The 5,000-nt window shown below is 52.0% G+C and overlaps 15 non-coding genes and 7 pseudogenes across 15 annotated transcripts; all 22 read left to right on the plus strand.

The window, feature by feature from the left end:
• The first annotated feature begins 71 nt into the window (after positions 1 to 71).
• LOC131112199 (5S ribosomal RNA) lies at positions 72 to 180 on the plus strand (annotated as a pseudogene).
• A 112-nt stretch (positions 181 to 292) lies between these two features.
• On the plus strand, positions 293 to 410 carry LOC131112132 (5S ribosomal RNA; annotated as a pseudogene).
• A 112-nt stretch (positions 411 to 522) lies between these two features.
• On the plus strand, positions 523 to 641 carry LOC131118396 (5S ribosomal RNA). Its single transcript, XR_009125561.1, has one exon. It is a non-coding gene; the product is annotated as a 5S ribosomal RNA (ribosomal RNA).
• A 112-nt stretch (positions 642 to 753) lies between these two features.
• LOC131118937 (5S ribosomal RNA) lies at positions 754 to 872 on the plus strand. Its single transcript, XR_009126077.1, has one exon. It is a non-coding gene; the product is annotated as a 5S ribosomal RNA (ribosomal RNA).
• A 112-nt stretch (positions 873 to 984) lies between these two features.
• Positions 985 to 1,093, plus strand: LOC131113836 (5S ribosomal RNA; annotated as a pseudogene).
• Positions 1,094 to 1,205: 112 nt separating this feature from the next.
• On the plus strand, positions 1,206 to 1,324 carry LOC131114338 (5S ribosomal RNA). The gene has a single exon (XR_009121651.1). It is a non-coding gene; the product is annotated as a 5S ribosomal RNA (ribosomal RNA).
• A 112-nt stretch (positions 1,325 to 1,436) lies between these two features.
• Positions 1,437 to 1,555, plus strand: LOC131118468 (5S ribosomal RNA). Its single transcript, XR_009125645.1, has one exon. It is a non-coding gene; the product is annotated as a 5S ribosomal RNA (ribosomal RNA).
• Positions 1,556 to 1,667: 112 nt separating this feature from the next.
• LOC131117451 (5S ribosomal RNA) lies at positions 1,668 to 1,786 on the plus strand. The gene has a single exon (XR_009124668.1). It is a non-coding gene; the product is annotated as a 5S ribosomal RNA (ribosomal RNA).
• A 112-nt stretch (positions 1,787 to 1,898) lies between these two features.
• Positions 1,899 to 2,017, plus strand: LOC131115723 (5S ribosomal RNA). The gene has a single exon (XR_009122995.1). It is a non-coding gene; the product is annotated as a 5S ribosomal RNA (ribosomal RNA).
• Positions 2,018 to 2,128: 111 nt separating this feature from the next.
• LOC131114192 (5S ribosomal RNA) lies at positions 2,129 to 2,237 on the plus strand (annotated as a pseudogene).
• A 112-nt stretch (positions 2,238 to 2,349) lies between these two features.
• On the plus strand, positions 2,350 to 2,467 carry LOC131119042 (5S ribosomal RNA). The gene has a single exon (XR_009126173.1). It is a non-coding gene; the product is annotated as a 5S ribosomal RNA (ribosomal RNA).
• Positions 2,468 to 2,579: 112 nt separating this feature from the next.
• On the plus strand, positions 2,580 to 2,688 carry LOC131112746 (5S ribosomal RNA; annotated as a pseudogene).
• A 111-nt stretch (positions 2,689 to 2,799) lies between these two features.
• On the plus strand, positions 2,800 to 2,918 carry LOC131119097 (5S ribosomal RNA). The gene has a single exon (XR_009126225.1). It is a non-coding gene; the product is annotated as a 5S ribosomal RNA (ribosomal RNA).
• A 112-nt stretch (positions 2,919 to 3,030) lies between these two features.
• LOC131118455 (5S ribosomal RNA) lies at positions 3,031 to 3,149 on the plus strand. The gene has a single exon (XR_009125629.1). It is a non-coding gene; the product is annotated as a 5S ribosomal RNA (ribosomal RNA).
• A 112-nt stretch (positions 3,150 to 3,261) lies between these two features.
• On the plus strand, positions 3,262 to 3,380 carry LOC131115518 (5S ribosomal RNA). Its single transcript, XR_009122796.1, has one exon. It is a non-coding gene; the product is annotated as a 5S ribosomal RNA (ribosomal RNA).
• Positions 3,381 to 3,491: 111 nt separating this feature from the next.
• LOC131112200 (5S ribosomal RNA) lies at positions 3,492 to 3,600 on the plus strand (annotated as a pseudogene).
• A 112-nt stretch (positions 3,601 to 3,712) lies between these two features.
• Positions 3,713 to 3,830, plus strand: LOC131111646 (5S ribosomal RNA). The gene has a single exon (XR_009121309.1). It is a non-coding gene; the product is annotated as a 5S ribosomal RNA (ribosomal RNA).
• A 112-nt stretch (positions 3,831 to 3,942) lies between these two features.
• LOC131115073 (5S ribosomal RNA) lies at positions 3,943 to 4,061 on the plus strand. Its single transcript, XR_009122364.1, has one exon. It is a non-coding gene; the product is annotated as a 5S ribosomal RNA (ribosomal RNA).
• Positions 4,062 to 4,173: 112 nt separating this feature from the next.
• Positions 4,174 to 4,292, plus strand: LOC131118938 (5S ribosomal RNA). Its single transcript, XR_009126078.1, has one exon. It is a non-coding gene; the product is annotated as a 5S ribosomal RNA (ribosomal RNA).
• A 112-nt stretch (positions 4,293 to 4,404) lies between these two features.
• LOC131113837 (5S ribosomal RNA) lies at positions 4,405 to 4,513 on the plus strand (annotated as a pseudogene).
• Positions 4,514 to 4,625: 112 nt separating this feature from the next.
• On the plus strand, positions 4,626 to 4,744 carry LOC131114340 (5S ribosomal RNA). Its single transcript, XR_009121652.1, has one exon. It is a non-coding gene; the product is annotated as a 5S ribosomal RNA (ribosomal RNA).
• Positions 4,745 to 4,855: 111 nt separating this feature from the next.
• Positions 4,856 to 4,974, plus strand: LOC131114341 (5S ribosomal RNA). The gene has a single exon (XR_009121653.1). It is a non-coding gene; the product is annotated as a 5S ribosomal RNA (ribosomal RNA).
• The last annotated feature ends 26 nt before the right edge of the window (positions 4,975 to 5,000 follow it).

The raw sequence follows: 5,000 nt of genomic DNA on the forward strand, positions 1-5,000 counted from the left end.
TTGACACTTTTTGCTGGAGTCTAGTTTGGCCTGCGTCTTCTTCAAATAGGATCTTTTCAGTTGTCCTGGCAGCTTACGGCCATACTACCCTGAAAACGCCCGATCTCGGAAGCTAAGCAGGGGCGGGCCTGGTTAGTACTTGGATGGGAGACCGCCTGTGAATACCAGGTGCTGTAAGCTTTTTATGGTTTCTGCTCTTGCCTGACAGCAGAGGGCGCTGTTTGACACTTTTTGCTGTAGTCTAGTTTGGCCTGTGTCACCTTCAAATAGGATCTTTTCAGTTGACCTGGCAGCTTAGGCCATACTACCCTGAAAACGCCCGATCTCGTACGATCTCGGAAGCTAAGCAGGGCCGGGCATGGTTAGTACTTGGATGGGAGACCGCCTGTGAATACCAGGTGCTGTAAGCTTTTTATGGTTTCTGCTCTTGCCTGACAGCAGAGGGCGCTGTTTGACACTTTTTGCTGTAGTCTAGTTTGGCCTGCGTCACCTTCAAATAGGATCTTTTCAGTTGACCTGGCAGCTTACGGCCATACTACCCTGAAAACGCCCGATCTCGTCCGATCTCGGAAGCTAAGCAGGGGCAGGCCTGGTTAGTACTTGGATGGGAGACCGCCTGAGAATACCAGGTGCTGTAAGCTTTTCATGGTTTCTGCTCTTGCCTGACAGCAGAGGGCGCTGTTTGACATGTTTTGCTGGAGTCTAGTTTGTCCTGCGTCGCCTTCAAATAGGATCTTTTCAGTTGCCTTGGCAGCTTTTGGCCATACTACCCTGAAAACGCCCGATCTCGTCCGATCTCGGAAGCTAAGCAGGGGCGGTCCTGGTTAGTACTTGGATGGGAGACCGCCTGGGATTACCAGGTGCTGTAAGCTTTTTATGGTTTCTGCTCTTGCCTGACAGCAGAGGGCGCTGTTTGACACTTTTTGCTGGAGTCTAGTTTGGCCTGCGTCTTCTTCAAATAGGATCTTTTCAGTTGTCCTGGCAGGTTACGGCCATACTATCCTGAAAACGCCCGATCTCGGAAGCTAAGCAGGGGCGGGCCTGGTTAGTACTTGGATGGGAGACCGCCTGTGAATACCAGGTGCTGTAAGCTTTTTATGGTTTCTGCTCTTGCCTGACAGCAGAGGGCGCTGTTTGACACTTTTTGCTGTAGTCTAGTTTGGCCTGCGTCACCTTCAAATAGGATCTTTTCAGTTGACCTGGCAGCTTACGGCCATACTACCCTGAAAACGCCCGATCTCGTCCGATCTCGGAAGCTAAGCAGGGGCGGGCCTGGTTAGTACTTGGATGGGAGACCGCCTGGGAATACCAGGTGCTGTAAGCTTTTTATGGTTTCTGCTCTAGCCTGACAGCAGAGGGCGCTGTTTGACACTTTTTGCTGGAGTCTAGTTTGGCCTGCGTCGCCTTCAAATAGGATCTTTTCAGTTGTCCTGGCAGCTTACGGCCATACTACCCTGAAAACGCCCGATGTCGTCCGATCTCGGAAGCTAAGCAGGAGCGGGCCTGGTTAGTACTTGGATGGGAGACCGCCTGGGAATACCAGGTGCCGTAAGCTTTTTATGGTTTCTGCTCTTGCCTGACAGCAGAGGGCGCTGTTTGACACTTTTTGCTGGAGTCTAGTTTGGCCTGCGTCGCCTTCAAATAGGATCTTTTCAGTTGATGTGGCAGCTTACGGCCATACTACCCTGAAAACGCCCGATCTCGTCCGATCTCGGAAGCTAAGCAGGGGCGGGCCTGGTTAGTACTTGGATGGGAGACCGCCTGGGAATACCAGGTGCCGTAAGCTTTTCATGGTTTCTGCTCTTGCCTGACAGCAGAGGGCGCTGTTTGACATGTTTTGCTGGAGTCTAGTTTGGCCTGCGTCACCTTCAAATAGGATCTTTTCAGTTGACCTGGCAGCTTACGGCCATACTACCCTGAAAACGCCCGATCTCGTCCGATCTCGGAAGCTAAGCAGGGGCGGGCCTGGTTAGTACTTGGATGGGAGACCGACTGGGAATACCAGGTGCTGTAAGCTTTTTATGGTTTCTGCTCTAGCCTGACAGCAGAGGGCGCTGTTTGACACTTTTTGCTTGATCTAGTTTGGCCTGCGTCGCCTTCAAATAAGATCTTTTCAGTTGTCCTGGCAGCTTTCGGCCATACTACCCTGAAAACGCCCAATCTCGGAAGCTAAGCAGGGGCGGGCCTGGTTTGTACTTGGATGGGAGACCGCCTGTGAATACCAGGTGCTGCAAGCTTTTTATGGTTTCTGCTCTTGCCTGACAGCAGAGGGCGCTGTTTGACACTTTTTGCTGTAGTCTAGTTTGGCCTGTGTCACCTTCAAATAGGATCTTTTCAGTTGACCTGGCAGCTTAGGCCATACTACCCTGAAAACGCCCGATCTCGTACGATCTCGGAAGCTAAGCAGGGCCGGGCCTGGTTAGTACTTGGATGGGAGACCGCCTGTGAATACCAGGTGCTGTAAGCTTTTTATGGTTTCTGCTCTTGCCTGACAGCAGAGGGCGCTGTTTGACACTTTTTGCTGTAGTCTAGTTTGGCCTGCGTCGCCTTCAAATAGGATCTTTACAGTTGCCCTGGCAGCTTACGGCCACACTACCCTGAAAACGCCTGATCTCGGAAGCTAAGCAGGGGAGGGCCTGGTTAGTACTTGGATGGGAGACCGCCTGGGAATACCAGGTGCTGTAAGCTTTTTATGGTTTCTGCTCTAGCCTGACAGCAGAGGGCGCTGTTTGACACTTTTTGCTGGATCTAGTTTGGCCTGCGTCGCCTTCAAATAAGATCTTTTCAGTTGTCCTGGCAGCTTACGGCCATACCACCCTGAAAACGCCTGATCTCGTCCGATCTCGGAAGCTAAGCAGGGGCGGGCCTGGTTAGTACTTGGATGGGAGACCGCCTGGGAATACCAGGTGCTGTAAGCTTTTCATGGTTTCTGCTCTTGCCTGACAGCAGAGGGCGCTGTTTGACACTTTTTGCTGGAGTCTAGTTTGGCCTGCGTCTTCTTCAAATAGGATCTTTTCAGTTGCCCTGGCAGCTTACGGACATACTACCCTGAAAACGCCCGATCTCGTCCGATCTCGGAAGCTAAGCAGGGGCGGGACTGGTTAGTACTTGGATGGGAGACCGCCTGGGAATACCAGGTGCTGTAAGCTTTTCATGGTTTCTGCTCTTGCCTGACAGCAGAGGGCGCTGTTTGACATGTTTTGCTGGAGTCTAGTTTGGCCTGCGTCACCTTCAAATAGGATCTTTTCAGTTGACCTGGCAGCTTACGGCTATACTACCCTGAAAACGCCCGATCTCGTCCGATCTCGGAAGCTAAGCAGGGGCGGGCCTGGTTAGTACTTGGATGGGAGACCGCCTGGGAATACCAGGTGCTGTAAGCTTTTTATGGTTTCTGCTCTAGCCTGACAGCAGAGGGCGCTGTTTGACACTTTTTGCTTGATCTAGTTTGGCCTGCGTCGCCTTCAAATAAGATCTTTTCAGTTGTCCTGGCAGCTTACGGCCATACTACCCTGAAAACGCCCGATCTCGGAAGCTAAGCAGGGGCGGGCCTGGTTAGTACTTGGATGGGAGACCGCCTGTGAATACCAGGTGCTGTAAGCTTTTTATGGTTTCTGCTCTTGCCTGACAGCAGAGGGCGCTGTTTGACACTTTTTGCTGTAGTCTAGTTTGGCCTGTGTCACCTTCAAATAGGATCTTTTCAGTTGACCTGGCAGCTTAGGCCATACTACCCTGAAAACGCCCGATCTCGTACGATCTCGGAAGCTAAGCAGGGCCGGGCCTGTTTAGTACTTGGATGGGAGACCGCCTGTGAATACCAGGTGCTGTAAGCTTTTTATGGTTTCTGCTCTTGCCTGACAGCAGAGGGCGCTGTTTGACATTTTTTGCTGTAGTCTAGTTTGGCCTGCGTCACCTTCAAATAGGATCTTTTCAGTTGACCTGGCAGCTTACGGCCATACTACCCTGAAAACGCCCGATCTCGTCCGATCTCGGAAGCTAAGCAGGGGCAGGCCTGGTTAGTACTTGGATGGGAGACCGCCTGGGAATACCAGGTGCTGTAAGCTTTTCATGGTTTCTGCTCTTGCCTGACAGCAGAGGGCGCTGTTTGACATGTTTTGCTGGAGTCTAGTTTGTCCTGCGTCGCCTTCAAATAGGATCTTTTCAGTCGCCTTGGCAGCTTTTGGCCATACTACCCTGAAAACGCCCGATCTCGTCCGATCTCGGAAGCTAAGCAGGGGCGGTCCTGGTTAGTACTTGGATGGGAGACCGCCTGGGATTACCAGGTGCTGTAAGCTTTTTATGGTTTCTGCTCTTGCCTGACAGCAGAGGGCGCTGTTTGACACTTTTTGCTGGAGTCTAGTTTGGCCTGCGTCTTCTTCAAATAGGATCTTTTCAGTTGTCCTGGCAGGTTACGGCCATACTATCCTGAAAACGCCCGATCTCGGAAGCTAAGCAGGGGCGGGCCTGGTTAGTACTTGGATGGGAGACCGCCTGTGAATACCAGGTGCTGTAAGCTTTTTATGGTTTCTGCTCTTGCCTGACAGCAGAGGGCGCTGTTTGACACTTTTTGCTGTAGTCTAGTTTGGCCTGCGTCACCTTCAAATAGGATCTTTTCAGTTGACCTGGCAGCTTACGGCCATACTACCCTGAAAACGCCCGATCTCGTCCGATCTCGGAAGCTAAGCAGGGGCGGGCCTGGTTAGTACTTGGATGGGAGACCGCCTGGGAATACCAGGTGCTGTAAGCTTTTTATGGTTTCTGCTCTAGCCTGACAGCAGAGGGCGCTGTTTGACACTTTTTGCTGGATCTAGTTTGGCCTGCGTCGCCTTCAAATAAGATCTTTTCAGTTGTCCTGGCAGCTTACGGCCATACTACCCTGAAAACGCCCGATCTCGTCCGATCTCGGAAGCTAAGCAGGGGCGGGCCTGGTTAGTACTTGGATGGGAGACCGCCTGGGAATACCAGGTGCTGTAAGCTTTTTGTGGTTTCTGCTCTAGCCTGAC

This window comes from Doryrhamphus excisus, unplaced genomic scaffold (assembly GCF_030265055.1).
Source record: "Doryrhamphus excisus isolate RoL2022-K1 unplaced genomic scaffold, RoL_Dexc_1.0 HiC_scaffold_25, whole genome shotgun sequence".
In the NCBI taxonomy this organism is placed as follows: Eukaryota; Metazoa; Chordata; class Actinopteri; order Syngnathiformes; family Syngnathidae; genus Doryrhamphus; species Doryrhamphus excisus.